Source organism: Amblyomma maculatum, chromosome 9, assembly GCF_055883805.1.
Source record: "Amblyomma maculatum isolate TAMU_Amacu chromosome 9, ASM5588380v1, whole genome shotgun sequence".
Taxonomy (NCBI): Eukaryota; Metazoa; Arthropoda; class Arachnida; order Ixodida; family Ixodidae; genus Amblyomma; species Amblyomma maculatum.
In genome coordinates this window covers 25,748,355-25,775,303 of record NC_139352.1, presented here as the reverse complement: position 1 = coordinate 25,775,303, position 26,949 = coordinate 25,748,355, and the positions used below count along the sequence as shown (strand labels likewise).

The 26,949-nt window shown below is 43.1% G+C and overlaps 1 long non-coding RNA gene across 1 annotated transcript; it reads right to left on the bottom strand.

The window, feature by feature from the left end:
• Positions 1–10,702: 10,702 nt before the first annotated feature.
• LOC146178603 (uncharacterized) lies at positions 10,703–19,601 on the bottom strand. Its single transcript, XR_014700620.1, has 4 exons — positions 19,402–19,601; positions 18,581–18,685; positions 13,908–13,976; positions 10,703–10,926 (listed from the first exon to the last, which is right to left on the bottom strand). It is a non-coding gene; the product is annotated as an uncharacterized LOC146178603 (long non-coding RNA).
• Between the last annotated feature and the right edge of the window lie 7,348 nt (positions 19,602–26,949).

Genomic DNA, 26,949 nt, shown 5'->3' with positions numbered 1-26,949 from the left:
TTCTCACCACTGCCAAAACAACACATCCTACTTACAAAATTAACACTAGTACTACTTTTTCAAAGAATTTGTTTAAGTACCTTGGTGTTCACCTCACTAATGGCTTAACATTGTCTTGCCTTGTAAGCCATGTAACTAATTACTCTAATAGAACTGTTGGATACCTCTATCGTAACCTACCCATGGCTGGCACCTTCTTGTGTAAAATTACTAGATTACAAAACCCTTGTGTGATCACAACTTTAATATACCAATCATATAGTTGATCCACACTACTCTAGAACCTTATGAGCCTGTTCAAAACCGTGCCACCAGTTTCATTCCCTCGAATACTCCTTCAGCATCTCTGCCATGAAATCTCTGTTACAGTCTCTGTTCTCGTCGCTGTACTTCATGCCCCTGCCTTTATCACAAGCTTTTCATACAAGACCTCATGGCAGTCGTCTCGGCTAACCTGTGTATAGAACACCTCGCACAGGTCATCGTAAAAGTGGTGTTTCACCGCATGCCTGCACAACTACATTTCATGAATCATTTTTCGCAAGCACTGTTCACAACTGGAATCATCCGTCATCAGTGATCCTGTAAGCTTCAATACTGCCATCGAAGAACCTGTCTAATCATAGCCATGTATACCACCAGCCTGTCGCCATTTATCATTGTGCACAAGCCCATTCCCTCTGTAAAGTCTTGCATTAGGACCTCTGAGGTATCAATAAACACATAAATAAAAGCATGGTTGATAAACATTCCTTACAATATGGGAACTGTGATTATGTTCGGCAGGAATATATATATGTAACTGGATCATGTTGAACGGTGTTAAGCTTGAGCTTGGCACAGTTGTCTTTTCTGTGATATTGAACTTAGAAATTAGGATACTGAGTGATAACACTGACATGGTGGCTTGCCTTTTGAACTTAGAATGAACTTAGAATATAGAATTTGATTGCAGTATTCCTTTCTTTGCATTCATCCTAAATGCAGGGGTGGAAGTGCTGCTCCATTTGCTTCATTCTGCTCCAGCCTGCTTTCTCTGCTCCAAATTTGCTCCAACTCGACTGCGTCAATGTTCTGACATTAAATTTAGTGGAGCACATTTTTGCCGCACAGTGGGCCATTACTGGTATTAACAGCAAGAACCGCAATCCGAGACAATTAAGTTCAGCGACTATGAGAAGCGCAGCTGGGCAGTAGTCTGTTATGAGTTCTGTATACAGGGTATGTGGTTGGTGTAGTCCAAACGATGGCAGCACACCGGTAGCAGAGGTGTAATGCATCTCACCCGAGCCTAATATGTATAAAATTTTAATATACTAGAAAAGTATGCAGCATAATGTTTGCTTATAAGCAAATTTGAGGAATTCGTTACGGAAAATGTTCTGTGCTCTTGATATAGCACCTACTCCCGGCCTTTTGAATCGCCTGTGGTGAGGGAAATGAGATCAGCGAGTGAAGCAGGCGCACCAGACTACTGCGAGGTTGCGAAGCACTGGAAGTGGTAGACGAATATGTTTACTTAGGACAGGTAGTAACCGCAGATCTAGATCATGAAAGGGAATTAACTAGAAGAATAAGATTGGGATGGGGTGCATTTGGTAAGTATTCTCAGATTATGACTACTATCTTACCGGTATTGCTCAAGAGGAAGGTATACAGCAGTTGCATCTTACACTTACTCACCTATGGAGCTGAAACATGGAGGCTAACGAAAAGGGTTCTATTTAAGTTGAGGACTACGCAGATGACTATGGAATGAAAAATGGTAGGTGTAACGTTAAAAAATAGGAAGCACATAGAGTAAGTTAGAGAAATAACTTGAGTTAATTACATTCTAGTGGAAATCAAGAAGATGAAATGGGCAGGGCATGTAATGCGTAGAGAGGACAACCGATGTTCGGTTAGGGTAATAAGCGATTCCAAGGGAAGCAAATTGTCGCAGGAGACAGCAGAAAGTTAGGTGAGCGGATGAGGTTAAAAAGTTTGCAGGAGTAAAGTGGATGCAGCTAGCACAGGTAGAGGAGTATGGGAGAGGCCTTCACCCTGCAGTTGGTATAGTCTGGCCGATGATGACTACGAGCCATTGGAAACTTGTCCAGCTGCAACGAACTACACGGTTTGTTTGTAGCGATTCTGCTGTGAATACAAGCAGGTGCTTCACCATCTAGCCTGTCATGCCTACGACAGACAAAAGCACACTTGGAACTCTTATGGAGGTGATGCCACTTAGGTGCCAGTCACTAAATGTGTTTTCAAAAGTGTTGGAAAGTCATACAGGGCCTATCGCCAGTGTGTTGAAACTAAGATAGCTCAAGCAATAATTTGAGCAGCCACAGAGGGCCATAAAGTATAGAATTTGAAGGGGAAAAAGGCTATACTTAAAGTGCCACCTATCTTCCCTGAAGGCGTTACTGGCCAGTACCCAGAAATTTATCGGCACAGGCGCAGGATCAAAAAGAATATGCACAAGATAGAAAGCAGAAATGTACTGTTCATTGATGTGAACTTCGAACTAGTGGCAATACTTGAGTGCATCAAAGTGGTGAAGTCCACCTTTGAATCTTACAAAACAGTATAAATCTCTTAGTTTAACGATCTTCAGTTATGAAGTGTAGAAGGCAGCATTCCATTTGCTGCTATTTAACCCTTTGACTGGTTTTGCCGTACAGGTGCTGCGGCCGCATGCCGTCCCGCGGCGTTTTTGCAGTACAGGTATTGCGCTAAACGCGTAGCGTTTGAAATAGTTCGACACTGGAGGTGATTTTTTTTTTTTTTTTTAAATGTTCGACAGTCAGAGTTAAGTGAGGAAGCTAGAATTCTATTATTAAATGTGAGTCTAGAATCTTGCTCCAAGACATAATGTGATTGCTCCAAAACTCTCGTTTTATTGCTTCAAAGCTGCTCCGAAGATACTTTGTTAGTGTTCCCTGAGCTGTTCTAAAATGCTTGAGCCTGCTTCTACCTGTGTAAATATAATTACTTTCTTCCTCTGTACGGCGCTTCAACCAAGAAAAAGCTTGGTTATAATTTCTTTTCCGTGTTTTTTTATTTGTGTGACTAAACTATTTAAACTAATATTCTGCCTTGAGATCTAAACCAACTTAATAATCTCCTTAATAATAAGTAAAGCATATAAGCAGAAGGAGCGATCACTTTCACTTTGACATTAGATGTTGCAGAAAGTCAAGTTCATCATGGTTGACAGCAAAGTCTTGTTCATTGTAATAAATTTATGACTGTATCAATACTTGTGCTTGTTACTATTGGAATGAGGTCTTTGAGATTGAGAAATATGTGGTCAGAGGTAGGGAGATGAACACAGCACCGACTGTCAACTGAGGTTTATTGGAAAACGGAGGAATTTATGCACATTTTCATAACATGTCACTCAGCCGAAGTCAAAACGTCATATACACATATACCAGTTTTCTCTCCTAACAAAGCACTTACAAAAAAAAAATAATAATAAATAACAATAAACAAGAAATCACAAAAATCCAAAACGCAAGTGAAGTAGTATACACCATGAGCAAGCACATGCCTCACCGCTAAACATTCGAGGAAGACAAATGAAAAAGCCAGGTTGAGCTGTATATGGGCTTCTGTTGTCAAAATGTAAAGTATGAATGAGCAGGATTAAGTCGTGTCGTTAGCCTTAAAAACCACCAGATATAGAACCGGAAACTGCCATACAAGAAAAGATATAACATACTAAGCGTTTTGAGTAAACCTATGCTACTTACAGGATCTCAAGTTCTTTTTCACTGAGCATTATCGAAGGTGCACTGATGCACAAGCCCTTTTTCTGTTTGATGACTCTTGCCTCCAGAATCTCTCTTGTAATCTGCTTGTTGCTTCTACCAATAATCTTTGTTTTGTGAAGCCCATGGCTTAAAGTCTGGCTCAGTCGGAGGGGGTCTGTAGTGATTCGAGCATTGGTGGAAAAGGAAATAAAGAGAGAAAGTGGCTGGTTGCCTGTTTTGCAAATCGTTTTATACAAAGGGGAGAAATCATTATTTTTCTCCATCTCTGGTTTTTATTAATACTCAATGTGAAACTGTTGAAACGATAGATAAGAAATCTTCCAATTACACCACTGACAAGAACAAAACAATGATTACTTGGTTTGCATTCTTACAGTCCTCATGCTTGAATTCAAGCTTGTGGGGATCTCGGACCCCTCTTAAATATTACGGGGGGGGGGGCTCTGACACACCCCTTGGCTTTAAGCCCTGTAGAAGCCAGGGCATACAACCTGCTGCAGTGCAAAGCAACGTTTCCTTCGCAGATGTTTCTTTTTTGCAAGTTTTTCATAGGTATAATTGTGTTCTCAGAGCCATTCATTGAGGCATCTACCCGTTTGTCCAATGTAACGTTTCCCACAGCTTAATGGGACCTCATACACCACACCTGTGCTGCAGGGTACAAATAAAGTCTGGTGTTTTATGCTACATGCGCGTCGCTGCACACCACAAGTTTGAGTGATCCTACAAAGCTTCGATAACTTTTCCGAAGCTGTAAAAACTACTTTGATATTTACTTTTTTGCCTATTCGTTTCAAATCATGCGATGTGCTGTGCAGATAGGGTATTGCAACCAGATTTTGTTGTTGTATTCTGTCCACTGTGTTAGGCATGGCTTCCTTGCTGTTTGTTTTCATTTTTTTATAGGTTCCTTCAGCAACTGAGATGACACCATGTTCCGGATAGCTGGCTTCTTTCAACCTGTCAATTTGATGAATGAAGCTGCTTTCCAGGCATTTTCGAGATTATCTCATTCTTCTTTTGACACCTCTTCCTTTCTTCTGTCACTAAATTTCATGTCAAACGTAAAATGGGAACAAATTTTCTCACCATCCCGGCACATTTCATTTTCCTCACTTTTGTTTCCCGACCTGGTGGGCTTGGCTAGTCTTGCATCAGCTGACGGACTGGTTGGCTTTGGTGACCCGTACTCAGGACATTCTCGGTGCCTAATACTCCGTGTCATTAAAGTTTCTTCCTCCTTCTCCCAGTGCATTTCTTTCTTTACCGTTTCCACCTAAAGCATCTTGTCCCAACTATATCTCTCATTTGCATTAGCCTAGAACACTGCTTTTCCTTTTCACCATTGCCATTCAGTCCCCCATTCATCTTGACTCTCCTCCTTTTAATTGGTGTACCTGGCTGGTGTCCTCCATGTCGAAGAGACAGATGACCCTGGTTCTACAAGTTGCAAACCTCTTTGGCACTCATTTTTGTAGCCAAATAAAGTTTATTACTACTACTTCTACTAGGTCTTGAAGTACAGTTTAAAGAGTTGAGGAAAGGTCTACAGGGACCAGCATGGCTGAGAGCGAAACTTAAACACAATTAGACCTTAAACTTGGGTCGTTTTATTTTACAGTTCATAACTTATATTTTGGATAGTTCCAATGAAGGTCTGAATGGTCGCTTTTGATCGTACTTCTCTTAACATTTCTAACTGAAGGTATGAATGCATCCTAGAAAAGAAAGCAAAAGCCTTCAGGGCTAGGCTTTTTTGGTGCTTCTAAGTGTTGCAATTTTTTATAAAATTTGGCATTGGCAGAACAGCCAAGTTGAGTATTAAATTTGGGTAAAATGAATTCTGCTTTAACCATACACTCTAAAATTGCCCAGTACTCTTGCTGAATTTTGGGGGTGCTATTAAAATCACTTGTTTTGACATTTCAAAAGCCTTTTTCTGTTTCTTTGGCTGCATATACTGCAGCTAAGTCTCTTGATTTTAAGCGAGTATCTCAATTTTAAGGCACTTTTGATGACTCAGTACTCGCGCCTTTTCCTTTCTTAGAAATTTTTGCCTCAAATCCAAGTTAGTTTTTATTTCATACAAAGAGGAAGCAGCCACAGTTAAGCAATTACTGTAAGTGCCTTGATGAGCTGGCCCATCAGGTGATGAGGAATGCTTTGTATATACGGATTCACTAAATAAGAAGCATGGGCATGTTCAACTCAAATAAAATTAGCTACCTTTAGCATTTGATACAGTGACCCTTAAGATTTTAACTACCAAACTGAACTACTTAATTGTCTTCTGCTGTCCATTTATTGCTATTATGAATTTTTGCATCAGATTAAACAACCAAATCAAACCTGGTGATAATGTATCAGTAAAGGGGGTTGTAAAGGGTGGGGTTTATTCCATCTCCCATACTTTTTTCCTTAATTTAATAACACAAGCCCCAAAATTTAAACTTCCACGAGTTTCTCCTTCTAGAATGAACAAACTGTGTTCTTACAATGCAGTTTCAGTGAATAAGAATCTGTTGGCACCATGCAGGGGGTCATGCCGATGCCCATGTCAGTATCTATATCAGTGTAAACTTTCCTAAAACATAATTCTGTTGGCGTATTTAGCGCAAGAAATTTTGATGCGCGGGCTAAATAGAAACCACTGTGATGATCGAGCGCGTACCTGGCCATAGCCTCCTCTATTTTTTTCGAAAAAATAGAGGAGGCTATGACCTGGCTCTCTTATGAGCCCGCTTCATATGTGCGGGTATACCTTGCTCTCGAAGCTTGCCGTGCCTCCTGGGCGCTACGAAGGAGCAAGTGACAACTTCGGAGCAGTACGCTGCCATCTACGCAACCTGCTCGGGTAGTTTCGGCCGTACACAGGCGAAACCGAAACTATACAGCGGGTGAGCGCAAATCGCCATGCTAGTCATGCATGCTGATCTTTACGATTCAATAAGCGCCACGCACCGCCGCGGGTGTCACTCCTTTCATAATGTTCGGGAGCGCCCGGGAGGAATGGCTAGCGAAGCGATCGTACAACGTACGCCCGTACATATATATGCCGCGCGCACTAAATTATCCTCGACCGAGAGGTTTCGTTTTCTGCCATGCGCGGCCTAAATTCATGTGCTAAAAGCGGGGACGATAATGGTGTTTCCAAAATTTAAAAAACTGATATAGATATTATAATTGTGACCTCAGCAAACCTATAGCTGTTAGTAAATGAGGCGCTAGTGCGCACGACTAGTTAAAAAGTATTATCAGTTATATACCAGTGCCTGCTTAATTGTTACCACGTGTTACCTATTGCCTGCTCCACACCACCGCAGAAATCGCACCGCATACACGGGCACAATTAAAAGCCTCCAGCCGAGCCAACCCGTGAAACTGCATGTTAATTCTGCAATGCCCGCAGTCCCGGCATAGTTTCTTTTTTCACGACTCGCACTCGCATCAGCGGAGGCTGCAACGAATTGCATGCCGCCCGTAAGTGTGTACGTGGCGTCGATCGGCATTGCAGTGCACCGTTGTGATCATTTAAGAGCCAACAGATCCCGTACGTCTTTGTTGGCCAGCGTGTATAAACGAACTGTCTGGCGACTCGAGCAGGGTAAGCCATGCTAATTCGACCAGGAGGCGACTTCGTGCCAGGAATTGCATGGTTGCGATTTTATAGGAAGTCCAGATTGAATTGCGATGGCCCAGTGGAAGCTAGGTAGAACGGGACTGCATGGCCATGTCACAAAAACGTAGCAGCCGCGGGCAAAACCAAGCACCCAACAACGCCACAGTGTCTTCTGCAGTGCCCCCCCCCCCCCCCCCTCCCCCGCTGTGCTGGTGCAGTTGGCGTACTCGACTTCTGTGTCCAAGGGGGTGGGATTCAATCCTGGCTGGGGTGACTGCTTTTCGATGGGAGCGAATACTAACAATTGGCGCCCGCGTGTACTGCGCGGTACGGTAAAAACCCAACTAGATGGTCGAAATTCTCTGATCCTTCCACTATATACGGCGTATTTCATAGCCTGATCGAGTTGCTTCGGGACCTCATAAACCAAACCATCTTTTGCAGTGCAGTTTAATTCGTCCCCCACGTACCCACCTCGCATACGCAGCATATGTAACGCGACTCATTCGAACATTTGACCGCGAGAGCTATTATTCGAACTGAAGTGGAAGCGCGAATTTTCATGTGGCGCTTGATCTCAATGCGTGGTTATGCATATGTTTGTTGTGAACATAAAATGTGGAAAAAGAAGTAATTTTTTTTTACTATATATTTTGGTCAAATATTTAGGGGAATCCCCCAAGGTGGAGTAGATTTGTAATAAGGGAGTAATTACTCACTGCATCCACCCAAGCGCAGCCATACGGCTACAAAGGAAAGCTACACAGCTTTCTCGGAAACTTCGTAGTTAAAGAAAAATTCGTCCTGATCCGGGAATAGAGCCCGACACCACCGCCTTTCCGGAGGTGGTATCGGGTTCGATTCCCGGATCAGGACAAACTTTCATCCTCTGATGTGCTCTTTATTCGCTTCGCCGGTTACGCGACTACCATAGGGCTGCGCTGTAAACTAAACTCGATAAAATATTTTATTTACGTGCTCAATTAGTAGAGCTGGGCTTACCTGCTTAGTGCAATAATCAGCAAAAATTGATGGCCATTAGCAACCAAACTGGAAAGAGGGTTGAATCCGTGCCGCGGAGGGCGTGGCGTCGCTGGGAGAATCGACGGCGACGATGCGCCGGCCGACAGCTGCCAGTCGATGACCAGATGCATAGCATACTTGGTTTGTAAAGGTGACCACTGCATAAGTGCTGCCGATACTTTACGTCGCAGTTGACAAGAAAGAAGTGAAAGCGATTAAGTTGACTTACGTTGCACTCTCTCCAGGCGTTTTAATTGAGCAGTAGCCCGTCCATGTTTGGTGTCAGTGCTGGGTTTCCATTTTTAGTATCAACCAAGCAGCTCGATTAGACCACTATTAATTGTGCTTGAGGGAGTATATATGACAAACACTAAGTGACGACTAGATATATCAAATTTTCTTTATTAAAAATAGTAGTTGGCAGGGCCCTTACCTGCAGGTATACTTAAAGCCTGATAGCATCTGGTTTAAGCACCCTTCCATATATATCATGGATATCAGGTTAAGCCTAGCTGAGTCCACTTAGAAAGGTACCCTCTCGCAAAACATGGCTTGCCAGTGCGAAAGCACAAAGGTGCTATAAAAACTAGCAGATGTCGTCCTTGCATGATGGAAACTGGCAGCTTGAAATATGAAATCTGTGTGTGCCAGGAGGAATTCTATGTAATATTAAGCATTGCAATACTTTGCTTGAAAGCGTATGCTTTTTTTTTTTTTTGCTCATTAGTTTCATTCACAGTGCACATGGGGTGTCCACTCGGAGACATTTACTCTATTTTCCTTTTCCAAAAGCTTGCTTCGTCCCTGACAGAGTAGTGCCAAATTTTTCACTTTTTTAAGCTAAGAAAATTTCTCACTGCAAAATTGGAAAGTGTGCCAATTAAGTAAGGCAACAATGCTATGCTTCAGAATACTCAGGCTACTGGAGGCATTAAGCTGAAAGTTTCATCATTAAAATCTTGTCAAACATGAGGATAGTCTGAAACTTAATTGATAAACTACTGATGTTAATACTGCATTTATGGTTCCAAAAATGGCTGGGATCACATGTGTATGCTGATGGTAGTGTAGCAACTTTTGCTGCTATACGTACCTTAATTACTATTTCTCAGTTTTTTGGAACACTGTCATCTTGACAATGCTATTTTTTTAACTGCCGATTTTACTTACAATTACTGTGCCTAAAGGTTAAAGGTGTGGGAAAGGTTATACCAGAAACTGAAATACACCTAAATTGAGCAAATGCAACTAATATTTCGGGGGCTCTTCAGCACCGCTGTTAAGGAAAACATGCCACAGCATTTAAGACTCCTGTATCCTCATCACTGTACATTTAGTTGGCTACTTGTTGACTCACCAATCTTAGTTTGCACTTTTATCACACATACCAATTTGTAAGATTACTAATTACCACATTATGTAAATGAACTCCCAACTCACACATCTGACTTGGGATTCTGAAAGGCAATGAGTTTTTCTCATGTCAAAGGAGCTGCTTGGGTAGGCAGCTGGACCATACCATGGTCCCCACATCACACAGACCAATCCATCCGGTCATATACTATCTGCCACTCATCCTTGTCGCTCAAATTGCCTTTTTTGGTAAATATGGCCTTTTAATGCAGTCACATTAAATTAGGCGAGGGCTTCAACTATTGTTATATGTAAAGAATTACTGCACACACTTTTTTTTTATGCCCTTTCAGTATGCTGCCTCACCATTCCAGTAGCATAGAGGCACAGCAATAGTGTATTAAGCAGGTATCCGAGGTTAGAATCTCATTGCTACAAGCATGTCACCTCGCTATTGAACACAATTCACTTTGAAGGGCCGAGTTCAATATTTTAGTAAAGTGATTAGCACTGCCAAATGTTTGAGCATTACACGAGGTGACAGTATGGGTGTAAGCAAGCATTGCAATTAAGAAAGTTGCTGCTCATCTGCAAAATACTGAATTAAACCGATCTTATGCAATTCAACAAACACCGTCCACTTTGCCATTTTATCATCAGTCCCTGTCTGCAGTTCGAAACATCTTCATTGGGCTTACCTCTAAAAATTCTCTACTAAACATATCTGTGAACTTTTCTTACTTCACTGGTTTTGCGGATTATTTCCCGTCTCAAAAGGAATAACAAATACATGTGGTTCTATGACACATGCAGTAAATACTTACCTTTCTAGGTAGGCTACAAAAGGGAAGTAATGCAGAAGGTAGGCAGTCTGAACATAAATGAGTGTGTCAACATGGTGTTTTGGCACTGGAGTGTTTATTACTCCAATCATGTGCGTTAATAATGAATGAAAAGGCACATAAGTAGGAATACTTTATTTTAACACAGAAGCTATGGCCAACGTGTGTGTGTGCCATTACGCTCGTAAGTGAAGTGCAGACTTGTTGAGTACACTGTTGAGCCAGTAGCACAGGGAGCAGTCAACTTGGACCAGGGAATGCCATGCTTTGAAAGGTGGGCAGCTGTTGTGATCTCTCAACCAGTATCAGTCACGTGCAGGATCAGCTGTCACGGGGAGAAAAAACAAAAGAATGCAAGCTCAGAACAATAACAAAATACCCAGAGAAACTCAGAGACGTACCAAATTTAAATAAAAAGATAGCAGGACTGCAGCTAATGCAGCAGCTCATATATTCTAATAGTGGATTTGCATATGGTCACTACGCCCTCAAAAAGGAAAGAAGCACAAATGCTGAATTCATGACTCGTCAAAGGAACCAGACAAAAAGAAAAGTGTGCACCCTGTAGCATAGCTCAAGAATGAGAAACGCCAAAACAGCGAAAAGGTTACCCTAAGTAAGGCCAGTACTAGTGCTCTCTGCATGCGTGTGACAATGTATCACTGCAGTGCACATGCACAGCAGAAATGGACACCATGGGTGGTAAAGAACTGATATGAAGTTATCAACACTGGCCGCAGACATCAGAACAGACAGCTGATTGTGCTTTGGTATAACGCAAGCGTGCGGCTTTGGTAGGTTGTGAAACATATAAATAAACGTTGAGAAATCTTGAAAACCATGTGTGCGCATTTTCATTTGCTGCTGCATTCAAGAAGTTTTGCTTGCACTGTTCATTAGACGACATGCGTTGCTCTCGGATTGTAGCGTTTGTAGACTACACAGCATGATTCCAGAATTGCGACTGACTCAGCTGTGAACATTTCATTTTTCTAAACTTGCAAAATCCTTCCTATGGGCTGTGAAAAAGAATGAGGAACTGTTCCACCGAAATGTAGTCGCTCGCCCTCTATAATGCACATGATGGCAGCCATAAGCCATTTTGTGCCAAACAGTAATTTCCATACAAGTAACAAGAAGTTCTCAAACTATGTGACAGGACCATAGCTATTTACTTTGAGGGTGGCCACAGCAAACGGGCAACAACCACAAGATGGCCAAATCCCTCACCAAACTATAGCACCACAACAGTTGCTACAATGCTAGCATCATAAAACCTCTGGCTGTCTTTGATATATGGTCCTCATCACAAATACACCAGTTCATGTTGTTAAGGAGGCTGTCCATGAGCATCATACTTCTCAAAGCAGCTAAAAAATATTGCAAACAGAGACCAACACTTGATTTTAAGTGCAGTAGCAGCACTATTAACATTCAGTGTGTTAATGGAGTATAGACACCCTGAAACAGATAAGACAAAAATTCAATTATAAATTATGTAGCAGTTGAAGATAAAAACCAGGTGATGATCTGTACAGAGTAATGCTTTGCATGTCGTTAACAAGCAAAATGCAACCAAGATTAGGTGCATATGCTCCTGTAAGATGAAGTGCTGCACTGGCCTAGCCCAAGCAGTGCGAGTACCTCCAGTCAAAACGCTTTCAAGTGCCATCATCCATGAGATGGTTGCCCAATAGCAATCGGAATTTTCATAATGCAGTGTTCCTTATCTTCGGCCAGCATTTTTCACTCTTCCCAATGGATGCAACCCTCCCCAAAACTCCAAATTGAAGACATCAATTCAGTCATGAAGAATTGTCAATAATGACCTGAACCACAAACCAACTTGGAGAGGTGGAAGCAGGCTCGAGCACTTTGAAGCTATAAAACGGGAGTTTTGAAGCATTCAAATTGTTTTGAAGCACATTTCTAAAGTCAAAAGATTTTATTAGCTGAATTTTTTATACTTGACATAACAAAATAACCTATTTGTCTCCTTTTTATTCAAAGATCAATGCATTGCTGAAAATACAAGACTAACAGCCAAAACATGTACAGATGTTTAAAATAACACAAATGACCTTAGCAACAATTTGGAACAAACTAGCAGAAAATGCAATGCTTGTTTCTATACTTGATGCCCGAACGATAAGTTTGACTAAAAGCATGACTCTTTTAGCTTGAGAAATGTGGACTATACCACTATGATGTGCTCAAGCAGCACTAGACTAGTTCGGAGTTCACATCAATAAGCAGCACATTTCCACTCTCTATCTTGTGCATATAATTTTTTTTTATCCATGCCTGTTCTGATAAAATTTCCAAGGCACTGATCAGTAATAACTTAAGTGAGGATAGACTGCACTCAAGGATAGCCCTTTCCTCCTTCAGATGCCCTACTCCATGGCTTTCTGTCAGTGGCTTCTCATGTTTTCGCTTGAGTGGCACCGGAGCTTCCTTAGTTTTAACATGTTAATGATGGGCCCTCCATGGCTGCCCAACACTTGTGACATTTCTAATGATTGACACCTTCATGGTGTCACACCCATAATACTGTATGTTTTTGTCTGACGTATGTTTGACAAGCTTATTATTAACAAAGAGGTCCAATGAAATAGATCTACGACTGCCAGAAACGAGGCTCATGCTGGTCTGGCTTATGGGATTTAATGTCCCAAAGCAACACAGGCTATGAGAGGCTCATGTTCTTCTATTTAGTAGAAAAGGAAAAAATTGAGGAAAGCATATAATTAGCTAATAAAAACAAAATCTGCATTGGTGATGAATGGCAATTAGCAGGGTATCTACTCTCAAATGAGAAATAACTCATTGCAAACTAGGAAAACAAAACAAAAACAAGAAACATACCACCGTTGAGGTCCAAGACCTCCACATTATGCATTCTCTGCTTTACAAACTAGCTACAATAATGGCTGTGCAATCTTTTACTTTCAAGCTATTTATGTTGCATGTATCCCAACATAGACAGCGTTCATCAGTGCTAAACTAAACCACAGCAGCAGACGTGGGAATGCCCTGTAAATACAGCAACAAGGTTAACGACTGGGCGAGTTGGTAATCATTCATTTTAAACCAGCCAAAAGACGAGACACAGAAGCCAGCCTCATCTCGTTCGCTTCTATTCTCTGTCTGGTCTTTTGGCTGGTTTAAAATGAAATACAGCAATTGCCAAGTAGAACATGATGTGGAGCGTGGTGTCTGAAGGGTTGTGTATGAACGAGCCGCGCCGGCGTGGCACGCCACTGCTCGTAGTGTGCCCAACCTCCGACAGGCAGTGAGACTCACGGATTCGGGCAGTACGGCCAGTGTGACTCTTTCGTCTTCCCATGATAACTCTAGACTGTTAGAAATTAGCTGAAAAAAAAAAAAAAAAAAAAAATGTATTAGTTTAGGCCGTTTACAGTCTCCAAACACACCACAAAATGTCAGCTGTATTGCATTTCGCTTCTGCTTAAGGGGGGACATGGCTCTTAAAATTATTTTCCAATTTTTGACCAAATTTGATAAAACATGGCATTCTGATTCAGTTTCTTGCACTGATTTCAAACATGCAACCATTTTTCCAACTGGCCAATTAGTTCAAGAGATAATGAAATTAATTGTTCATAATTTGCAGAAACAATGAAAAAATAACAGCACTACAAAAAATTCACATGGACACTTTGCTCGGTACTAGAAAGAGTAATGAATACAATGTTAGGAGCATTTGTTTTTTTTAACAAATATATGTTATAGCAGTTCAAAGTTTTCAATTTTGCTCTAAATCAGACAGGAAGGCACTCACATTTGGAGCAGTGAATTTTAAACTGCTATAACATCGCTAATATTTGTTATACAAAAGTGCGCATAACATTGTATTTGTTATGCTTTCTAGTACCTAGCAAAGTGTTCATGTTAATTTTTTGTAGTGCGGTTATTTTTTCATTGTTCCCGCAAATTATGAACAATTTAATTTTATCTTTTGAACTAATTGGCCAATTGGAAACATAATTATATATTTGAAATCAGTGCAAGAAACTAAATCAGAATACCAGGTTTTATCAAATTTGTTGAAAAACATAGGAAAAATAGCTTTAAGAGCGACAACGAGACAAACGCGAGAGCTGCCGCTTTCAACTATTGTGACAAGAATTCCCCACCGGAAAGGAACGCGGGGTGTTTGGCCAGACGGCGACAGCAGCCCAGTCGGGCCATCGGGAAACAAAAAGGTTCAAGTGAATCCCGGCGTCTTCCCGCCTGGGTCAGTACCCTCAAGCCGGCCACGCGGTCATCCCCTTCGTCTGGCCGACAGCGCGCAACGGCCCTTGCGACGCAGACGGTGTGGCCCAGACCAAATCCTTGCTAGCCATCTACACTACGCTTCTCCAATTCGTCTTGCCGACGGCGCGCAGTGGCGCGTTCGACATGGTTCGACAAGGGAGTGCCCCCCGACAATGGGACGCAGACAGACGCCGATCGACGCAGGTGTGTGCCAGACTGTGAGACGCCGGCAGTCAGTGAGCTCCTCGTGTGCTGCCCTTTACACTGCCACAGCGGCTTCCTCCTTCCCCACCAAGTCTAAACTTTTGAGGGGGCCCCGAAAAAAAGAGAGAGAGAGAGAGAGAAGAAAGTAATCGGACTTCTTGTGAGGAGGCTTTAATATTTAGACACCGCATGCAGCAAAATATAACATTAAAATCTCGAGGAAACGCGCGGCGTCCCCGCCCTGTGGTGTGCGAGAGGCGCTGTTATATCATAGCTATATTTATCACACCGCCACCAGGGCCGGCATGTGTTCTGGCTGCAATGCTCTTCGCTGATTCTGCATGTAGAAGGTCCCCCCCGCCTCCAATTTCCCCTTTCGAGAAAGATGGCGCCGTTGCAGCAGCAAGACTGTATCTGTGGCTGAGGCGTACCGAGTGTTGAACAGCAACCTTGGAATAGGCCAAACCTCATAAAGCGTTCAGACGTTGGCCCTTCCCAGTGGTTTGTATGAGGTTTCCAGTTCCTAGTCTCCAGTGGTATACAAAACTGATCATATGCGGAAGCACCTTAACGCAGACCAGACTGTCTGTGCTCGCTGATAGCTTAAACAGCCTCATCCAGCGCTACTCTAATTTATTAGGCGAATGCCACGCTGCACCACACTACAGTAACCCGCAGATGGCATTTTACGCTTTAAAACATGCAAGAGCGGTGTCTGACTGCTGCTCTTCAGTCACAGAGGGGAGTAATTTCATATATTCGTTTGAATCGTTCAATGTGGCCGGCGCACGTCTAATTGTTTACGACATTAATTGACTCATTTAAACAATGCTCATTCAAGATTTATCTTATTTCAACGTCAAGGAGATTTCTAAACTCTATCAAGCCTTTGCGGCTATTTCTGTTATGATATGTTCCAATCAACCACTAAAAATGAAAACCATATCTACGTTTGGTTTTGAATTTTTTCACAACGAAAAAAAAAAAAAAAAAAGTGTACATGACATCAAAAAAACAAAAGAGCTATGTCTGGAGTAATGGTCCCCAACCGGCTCAAGGTATGAGGATGCTGTAGCACAGGCGTTCGGATCACTTCGGCCACATGGAGTTCTTCAATGAAACTCATCTATAAGCATATGCCTGCCATGCTTTCAGCTCAGACCGAAATGCTGTCTCCCAATTAGGATCAGACTAGGGCATCCCAGCTCAGTACTCGAGAGCTTTTAATGACTAAGCCACCGCGGTGCTGTAATAAGCAAATAAATAAGCTATGAAGACTAAACCTTTTTCTCGGAGCGTACCATAGTTATTTCATCAGTTTCGTTGCTGCGATGCCGCGGATGTGTATTTTACTCTGACAAAGTGACTATAAATCTGACATCGGCTCTCTGTGTACAAGCCCGAATCCGGCTCGGGCCCGCATGTTTAAGTCCACCCCGGGTCCAGCAAAAATGTTCATGAGTCGGCCCAGACGACCCGTGGGCTGAGCCGCACCCGGCTTTTGGGCCGGCCCATGCCCACGCAGTGTCGTGTGAAGCACGTGCTACCTTCACCTGACACTTCTACACAAGGTTTGACTATCCTCTATTTTTTCGGTTCCTGGGGCTGCCTTTCAGTGGGTCGCTTTCTACTTTTCGAAGTCTGAAAGGTAGGCAAGGCCAGCAGAGAATATCGTGGGGATCGCTTCCTTTGCTAGCAACGAGCAACGCTTTGTAGCACATGCCCATTTAACTCTGTCATCCATGTTTTGGACACAAACCTGGGCTCCAAATGCCCCTCACAAACAGTGACTGTATAGCTCGGTCCTATCTTGGTATGCCGGCCGCCATAGCTGAAGCTGTTCGACATCTTTTCGCACCGAAAAAAGCTGACATTTTTCATTGCAGAATACGTAGCCTGTATCGCAGTGCAGAACAATGTACGTTTTTTCCACATTACATTACAACTTAGAATATACCATGATCGAAGAAAGGCGTGGAGCGGGGACGTCAGCGAAAGTTGAGAACTGACTGCCATTTCTTGCGGCAACCAGCGAACCCGCGGCCACCAACAGTCAACGAAGTCTCTCGGCAGCCTACAGAAATCAGCGCATCGGTATCGCCACTTACTGTTTGGTGCTCACGCACTTCTATTCTAACACCATGATGCGGAGGTTGTGGGTCCGGGCCGACCAGAGGCATATGGTAGTTTTTTGCTTGACAATTACTTCAGACAAACTCATTATGAAATATCCATTGACAGCCACGCCATTATGGGCATAGAGCAGCGGTCTCAAACTCATATTGCTACGGGGGCCGCATTGACAAAGCCTTTTCTCTCATGACCCAGGAGCCAGAAAACAAAGTAAACGATAAAATGAACAAAAATAAGCATAACTTCTTTTTTCCAGACCAAGCCCTTCCATTATTGCAAAAGAAAAGCAACGTGTGCTCCTTTCCGCTTGAATGCCGGACAAAAGCAGTTTCAGGATCACTCGGAGAGAGGTACTGAAATGACATACCTGTTAATAAATACTACACTTATAATCCTCAGCAAGAAAAAAAAAAAGCACACTTCGAAATAAAAGAAAAGGCAGGATGTCAGGCTTCTTGCTTTTGAAGGCATAGTGATGTCAAATGAAAGTTCATGCAGATTAAGTGGTCAACGCCTTATCAAAAATGAACGCGTACTAACTGGGTACTAAGTCTAAGCTTATTTTAGTTCGAAATTAAGGCTGGTGGTAATGCTTTCAAAACGTCGGCTAAAAATTGAGCTGGGCAGACTGCATCACGCAGCTTCGTTGGCCGTGCTCCAAGACCCCTGGCATAAAAGGATCATCTCTGATGAGCGGAAAGAGACTGCCCGGCGCAGCTACGCCAGAAGATGCAGGAGATGACAAAGCAAGTGAGTGCGAGGGCGTGCTCACAATTCTTGCTGCTACAGTGAGCCTCATTTGCTAGGTTGCTTTGATTAATGTGAAGCAACCCTGCCACAATCGGCTGGTAGGCACATCGGTGCCCGGAGAAGCTGTCACTGTTTTTAGCTGCTCAACGGCCCTGATAGTAACCAAATAAATAAATAAATTAAGTTCTTGCAGCAACTTTGTCACACGCACAAAAAAGCGACACAACCAATCTGTGTAGGAATACCATTCGTTAAAGAAGGCAGCTTTGCTAGTTTCTCACAGCGAATTGAGAAGACAATATAGTGTAGTTTGATCTTCCATCTCGTGCAAACATTTCTTAGTCTCTTAGTCTGAATCAATGTTCTTAGTCTGAATCAACTGTTACATTGCACACTGTTTGCGATGCATTAATTGCAGCTGAGAAAGAAAGGCTGCGAACTACAAGCTGGACACCGCAGCTGCAGGAAGCTGCAGGGATGCTTGCTTATTCGAATCCTTCATGCACTCTATGCAAACTGGTGACCTGTGCCATGTTCCCTATGTAAAAGTTAAAACAAATGACCAGTGCCGGTGGCACAGCAATTGTTTTGAAATTAAGTACAGGGCTCACCTTGTGGCGTTGGAGCATATGCTGCCTCCGCCTTTCCTAGTTCAGCCTCAGCCTCAGCAGCCAGCAAGCCCATGCTAGACTCCAAAACACACATCAGGAAGGTCCCTGCGTACAAATATTAGACGTCAGCTTATAAGCGATGTTTACACACAAAAAAAAAAATTAAGACAAGTACAAGGCGAAATCGCTTACCTCACCGTAATTAGAAAGTGGCCCTGCATACACTTGACAGTGCGCAGTCATAAAATGAGGTATGAAATCATTATTCTACACCGCGTCATTACAATGCGGGTCACACAAAGGGTCACGTCGCACAAATGGTTAGTACGTCGTGGTGCACCGAAACAAAAGCTTCCCACACAGGCCTGTGTGATCCTCGCCTTTCCTGCTTCTACGCGTTGATTTGTCATGTCCTAGTATCTCCTTAAGTCCCTCCATCTGCTCAAAGACGTTACAATCATTAAATATTCATCCAGACCGCTGAGGAAAGTTCACCCAAGTTTCCCGCCATTTTTAGGCGCACGCAAGACTGGTAGTCAGGCGTGTTTTACATGACTGATACTTTCGTGCGGTTGGCCTAATAAATGGTATTTATCCGCATGTTCCTTGGTGTCGAACTACGTTGAGCTTTCGATTGAAACTTTCTATAATACACCTTTGGGTCGTTCGGGCCCACTGCCGGCCAAGCAGGCTCAATGGTCGTCAACAGAACATTCGGGCGCAGGGAAGTTGAAAACTAAATGTAGAGTTCCAGACAGCGGGCAATGACTCAATACATGCATACTGAAATATCTAAAAAATAGAAAAAATTGCTTACGTACCGTACAACACGAGAGCTCACGGCTGGCACGGCGACGCAGCTGACGCAGCTCCCACGGCTCCGACGACCAGCCATTCTGCTACTAAAAACAACCACCTACCCAACAAACAATAGCCGGACGTGACGTTTTTTTTAAACCGGATAAGACGTCATGGGTTGCAGCAAGCATTTTGCTCCTGCAACCCGGTTGCAGGAAGCATTTCGCTGCTGCAACCGGGTCGCAGCAGACGGCGCCAAAGTCCAAACCTAAACTGGCCGAAGCCACAGCCGACGCTGCGATCGCAGTCGAAATCGAAAGTCCGCTGCATGCGCTGCGTTACGGTAATTACGGAGCACCGTAGCTGCGTTGTGGCAGGTTCGTGTTTTCCCAATGCCTCGCAGTCAGCCACAGGTACGCACTCCTAAATTTTTATCAAGTGCTGCACAAGTCCTATGTGAAGCTTTCGCGGCGGGAAGTCCTCTAGCTGATGTATGCCACAGCCAGAGGAATGAACGGCGCCCTAGCTTCACAGTGGTTCAAAGGGCGGTACAGGCTCGAACCGGAGGCCCGTACCGATTGGAGCAACTTCATTCGTGAGATTGTAGGCAAGGACCTGCGACAGAGACCGCACATGGGCAGCCCCGGGGAGGAACTTCAGGTGAACGAGTCCGTTTACCGCGGAAGAAGGAAATCCAACCGTGGTCGGCTGCCCGCAGGCGATACAGTTCTCTACAGGCGACAAGGTTTCTAGCCGGTTCCGCAGCAACTACGGCGTTGTTGTTGTTGTGGCTGTAGGAAGAAGGTAAAGAAAATGCATGGGCCTGCTACTGGCTCTGTAGCTGAGCCACCTCAACTGCCTCGTGCGGAAAGCAGAGAAAATAGAGAAGAAAGGAAAAAGGAGAGGGAGAGAAAGACGCGCGCCGTAACAACAGCCGTCCGTCACCGAAGCAGTGGCGGGTGCAATGACGGCCTACAACAGATAAAATTTGGTGGCTGGCTAGCCTCCGCCGCAAGGGGCGATGACCTACCGTCCCAGCCCCGTAGGGCCAGGAACTGCCACCCTTCACCCCTACAACTACGGCGATGTGGAAGACTGGGGCCTCTGGATCGTCGGCCTCTACTGGATGTCCACCGGGGAGACTCTGCTGTTCCGAGTAGAGAAGCGCGACACCGCTACCGTAGAGGGAACTGTTGCGGCAAATATCCTGCCACATACGAAACATACGAAGGTGGTGACTGATGAGTGGAGAGGATACAGTAAACTGAAGAAGCTGCAGTGGCTGCAGGACGTGGCCGGCCTGGAGCACCTGGCAGTTTGCCATGCCGATAACTTTGGGGACCCCACCACCGGTGCTCACAGCAAAACATAGAAAAAGCTTGGCAAAAAGCCGAGCGCGTTCTGGTGCGTACCAGAGGAAACCACGTCCTGCTCGCAATTCCCATTTGGATTGGTTTTGGTGGGCCAGCATCAATGGAGGAACAAGATGTGAGGACTCCTTCCTTCGTCTGGTTGAAGCTGTCGCCTGCCATTACCGTAAAAGACGCTGCAGCATCTGAAAAGGCCCTTGTCAGGGCCACCCAATTTGTGCAGGGGTCGGAGGTGGTGAAAGATGGCTGTTCCTGGCCCTACGGGGCTGGGACTTGTAGGTCAACAGCGCTTGCGGTGGGGGTCATTGCACCCGCCACCGTTTCGGTGGTGGACGACGGCTGTTGCGACGCGCGTCTTTCTCTCCCTATTCTGTTTTCTTTCTTGTCTATTTTCTCTCATGTCCGCACGAGGCAGCGGAGGTGGCTCAGCTACAGAGCCAGTAGCAGGCCCGTGCATTTTCTTTTCCTTCTTCCTACAGTCGCAACAACAACGACCAATTTGTGCTTTGGCTGAGATTGCATTTGGTTCCCGACCGGTTCCATTTTCCTCTCTCAGTACAGTTGCTAAGTGCTTTTAAATGGCTAGCTTTGTCTGGACATTAACTGCGCCGACTAAGCCTTATTTTCTTTACATGTTCCTTCACACTTCATTTTAATCCAGGGATGAAAATGGACCTTTCTCTTGGCTACGTGGCCTGCTTGTTCGTCCGAAAAGTGAATGCATGATGTGGCACCTAATGGTCTCTGTTTGCTAGCAACGTACGTGTTAAGGTGGAGTAAGAGAGTATTGATTGATCCATATATAATTAGTTAACCATCTTCAACATATGTAGTGGCACAGAGCCAAATAAAGCAGCATATGCAACAGTGGTTGGTTGTCAACATTTTTGAGAAGTGTAAGCTGCTTGTTTCGCAGTAGACGATGTAGACTTTCAATTATTTCTGATTCAGGCAATATAATGTTATTATAGAAAAAGAGCTGTAAATGAGACGTCATACCTTATATCTAATCAAGCAGTGTAGCCGAGAGAAGCGTCGTACCGGCCATGGTACCAGCGGCGTCCGCGTACCATGCTGCTTGTTTTGCAGTAGACGATGTAGATATTCAATTATTTCTGATTCAGGCAATATAATGTTATTATAGAAAAAGAGCTGTAAATGCCACGTCATACCTTAAATCTAATAAAGTAGTGTAGCTGAGAGAAGCTTTGTACTGGCCATGGTACCAGCGGCGTCTGCGTACCGGATAGATACAAAAGTGATGTAAGTGGTGCGTGCATTTTGAGCCAGAGCATTTTTTCTGTGTCATGGCAGGCAAGAAATCATCCAACACTTTACGTGTTTTTGAGTAGCAGTGATGATAACACTCATTTTATTGAGCGACCTACATGCACCCAAAGCAGTCAAAGCAGAAAGCTGGGCTAGTTGGTGTGTCATCATAAATAAAAAGACTAGCGCAAATAACACGGACACAGACATAGGAGACAGACCCCTCATAGCTGTCTTAGAGATTGGGTTCGAACACACGACCTCCACGTGCTGCGTGTAGTGTATCTACCAATGGATCTGTGGTGGCAACTATCCGAACTTCTTTCGGATGGATATATGTTGTGTGTTGCCTAACCATACATAGGAAACTTTATTGGGATAAGGATAATCGTCGCCTAGCAGCTAAACCCTAACAGGTTCTTCAGATTGACTACCATTCTTTTCCCTGTTGCACTGCTCTCTTGTCCTTCTCCATCAATTCTTTGATTGCCTGTTATTTGCTTCTGCTTTTTGAAAGCTGATCATGCCCTGGCGCTTAGCCACGGTGGTGCAATGGTAAGACGCCTGACTACTGTGCTCGAGTTCTTCGATTCAATCCAGACTGCTGGCGGCTGCGTTCCAATGGAGGCAAAACGAAGTGGTATCAGTGTGCTGTGCGATGTCAGTGTACGTTAAAGATCCCCAAGTGGTCGAAATTACTCCGTAGCCCTCCACTACGGCACCCCTTTTTCTGTGTTTACTTCCCACCTTCCTCCTTTCCTTTAAATGCAGTTCAGGTGTCCACAGAACAAGTGTGACAGATACTGCACTTTTCCTTTCCTGTGAACCAGTTATCATTATTATTATTATGTCCTGACTGTCTTGAAATCCTATTGTATCTTTTTTCCTCTGTGACTGCCTCATGAACTGTGGCCTGGAGGGCCCTGTACCTGGCCAGAACATCTTCTATCACTTCACTGTCTTGATGTAATGATTAGAAGTTTGAATTGCCCAATTTGGAGCACCATTTGTAACCTGGGAACAATTACTCATTATTTTCCACCAAACCATTGAAGTGTTGCCATATGGTTTCAACACTGTACCCAAGTGTAGCCATATGGCGACGCTTGGGTAGGCAATAATGAGTAATGAGTAGATGCTTGGTCAAGGGAAGAGGCAGATGTTGCGAGCTGCATGCAGAAGAAGCCATATGATGGTGGATGCTTGTCAAGAGTGCTGTTGCTTCAGAGGTGATAACGGTGCTTTTGCCAGCCTTGCAGAAGGCACAGTGGTTTGCATCTGCATCCTAGAGAGAGACAGTATCCGATGAAATGGTCCCTTTTTGTCTGAGGTAGGGCTTGCCAGTATTCAATTTCACATTTGTGTCTCAGGCTCATTTTCCTCGAAGTGTGCTTAGCACATATTGGATGGAACATGGGAAGACACAGTGACACATGAGTGTTTGCGTCCTCATGTGCTATGCACTGCTGAAAAAAAACAATTTGACCCTAACTAGCCTGACAGCCTGTCTTATCTGTGCATCTCTCTCTTTTTTGCGCCGTTTATTCAAATCAACAATTATAGTTGGGCCATTTGAAGCCTAACCATTTCGAAATTTTTTGCTTTGTAGATAGTGCACTTCTGTAGTGTTAATTACAACATGAAAAAGGATTTGTGGCACTTGCTACTCTGAAGAAGAGAACATGGGTTTTTCTGAAAACCTGTTGGGTCACAGAGCCGTGTTTGTGTCGAGGATACGCATGGAGATAGAAATTCATGTTTATTGCAGTACCCTCTTGGGAAAAGCTGCAAGTTCGCTATATGTATTGTGAGCATGTTTCCCATGAGCATTGTTGAGAAGAAAGACACTTGTTGAAGCTGTCAGGCTATACTGCAAGATTAGTCCTGCTTTCTAGTTCTCTAGTTTTAATGAGATGTCTTTCCAGAAAGCCCTTCTGATTTCACTTCATTGCTTTATCTTCTGTGCAAAACTTACTTATACAGTTTTGTTTTGGGATTTCTTTTTCTGACATCATACTTCTGCTTACAAATTTGGATGCAAATGAATGTATGGTCATCACGGTAGATAAATGATCTCAGGGAGGCATAGGCCTTTTCATTTAAAAGGTCTGATTCCTATAATCTAGGATAAAATTTTCGTTTTGGTTTTGATTAGAGTTTTAGTTTGAATAATGGGCTTCTTTCTGTGTTAGAGCCGTAGTAAGCTAGTTGTTTTGTCTGTGCTCCAAAATTCTTGTCACTATAATGACCAGTATACAAATTTCTCTTCTTAATGGTAAATACAAGTAGCACAAATTTAGCAGAAACGATTTGCCTGCTTTCATGTGTTTTTAAGAAAATTGCGAAAAAGTGTATCATCTGGGAAACGTGACCTGAAACCACAAAATTTCTGAGAATTCACAGCAGAGAGAATGAACTGTGAAAGTATTTATTGAAGTTTCTGCTAAGGCTGCTCAACTCCTGAACAGCTTGTTTCAAGTGCTTACAGAGTTCTTTTTGTGCCTGCATTAACCTCGGCATGAATATGTGTCTTGTAGTTGTCATTCTTTTCTAACGTCTCTGTAACCTTGAACAAATGCAGCTGTATTGTGACGACTTCTGTGCTTTTGTTAAAGTGGGTTAAAGCGGGAATTTATATTTATGTTGGGTGGCCTCGCTCATAATGATGTGCTAATATTCATGAACATGTGTGTGTAAGATAATAGAGACACAAACAAAAGACTGCAGATTAAGTGAGCAGCAAAGTGAATGGATGCGAACTAGGATCTGAAGAGAGAGCTTATAAATAGGAGCCTCTAATGCTGTCACGTCATTAAAGAAAAAATGCTTTTAGGAAAGATGTATTTTCTTTGCTGGGGAGGATGCTTGCAGATTGTATTGATAGGTAGCTGCTTCCTGTGCAGAACAGAAGTTTATTAAAGCTCTAATAAGGACCTTTTCTATTCAGAAGTAGCAGTAGTTTTGTGTAGTTATATTACGCTCCTTTATGCTGTAATCATTTTACTGCATGGAGAGGGCCAGTGCTAGGTTGTCTCCTTTCTGAGATAGCTTAATGATAACTGGCTGACTGAATATATTATTTTCATCCTTTTTTTTTTCAGTTTTACTTTTTCTTTGGTTCATGTGACATGGCGTATTTGCTTTCTTCATTTTTCCAAAATCACCGCTGCTGGTTTTTCACTCTGTAGAACTTCGACCAGAGTAGTAAGATTAGAGAGTAGTAAGATTGATATTTTGTTTGTCAGTAATGATTCACTCTTCCTTTAATAGCAATGAGGCCATATGGTCTGCCGTCCCTTTCCCATCCAGGCAGAATGTGGGCATCCATCATCCTACCACTTTCCAGTTTCTTGCAGATATCTTGGTTGCCACCTAGCAACGTTTCATGTCCTAGTGAGGAGCAAGTTTGCCTTGTCCATTCTTTCACCTGTGTTGTGTAACAAGTGATACATGGGCTGCACCTTCAATGAAGTGAGAATTGTCTGTCTTGAAATTAGTTTCATAACATTATTTACATTCGGCATCTTGTTGCGAAAAATGCGGTGAATGCCCTACCCCAGTGTACATAACATGAAGGCATTATTAGAGTGTTCAAAAACTTATATTTATGTAAGTGTATGTTTTTTACGTGGTACATTCGCATTCCCAATCCCACTAGAACATATAACAACGAAATATCATTCCTCATGTCTGTGTTTATCGGCAAAGCTTATTGTCATCAATATTGAATTTGTCCCTGATGCATATGGTTAGGGAGAACTGCATTCCCAAATTTCCTACTCTAAAATCCTTGATTAAGAACCAGCCACATCCTTTTGGCAGAGTTTTCAATACAAAAGTTTGAAAACCTGAACTGCAGTAAAGTGTCACCAATTTGGGGCTCAGTGTTTTTGTGCTTACTGACAGAGATACAAACGTTCAGTGAAACATAATTAGTTTACTGTTAAACTTTGCACCTTTATAACCACATTCTTGTTTTGTCATTACAGCAAGCTTTTGGTCATTAAAGCACGCTCATAAATTTTGTTTTTTACTTCAAAAGTAATGCTGTTTGCTGCTTCCAGATGTGAGATTTACGGCAGACGCTGTTCCAGGGCTCTTATAAATTACGGAGGGTGAAGAAAGCAGTGAGAAAAATTAAATCTTTGCTTGTGCTGCATTTTCATCCTGTCCGAATGCCACTGGCTTTAGTTTTCTTACCTGGCTTAACTAGGCCTCTGGAAAGTCAGTTTGTTAGTTTCCCAATGCAGGTTACCAACGATTTTGCCGCCGTGTACAAATTTTTTGTATGAACTGCAGCAACAGTTGGAAGTTGCAACATCAATGTGCAAGGATTTGTCAGATAAGAACAAAGGCTGTGAGATCGTTTGGTCTTAAAGGGTGCATATGATGCTGGAAATAAACAAAAATGACTGGTGTCGAAATTTATTGCCATGGCAAGAGAACACACTACCAAGTTCACTATTCTGATAAATATTATTTACTGCTTTTGGTAGCTGGATTAAAGAAACACCCTATTTGTGACATCAAGAATACTGAATTCATAAACAAATCACTACTAGTTTAAAGCACCCACTGAGAAAATGTTTCTGCAAGTTTGCTATGCGAGTGTGTTGCGGGTTTTTCACGAGTATTGTCAAGCCAGGAACTTCTAGTGCAAACTTGGTCTCGTTCTCTAGATTTAATAATCGTAGCTGCCTAATAGAAAGCCCTTGAGGTTCTTTTATTTTGCTTCCCGAATCTGCCTCCTGTAGCAATGGCGAGTTGTCAAAATGTATTTGAGCTATGTATTGAGCAAGTAAATGCAACAGCCTCTAATATTTACACATCTATTTCCTTTTGCAGACAAATGGACCTCACATCAAGTATCCAAACAAAATCTGTAACAGTGCTTCGAAAACAACTGCCCATCGTCATAAGCCTATTATAGCT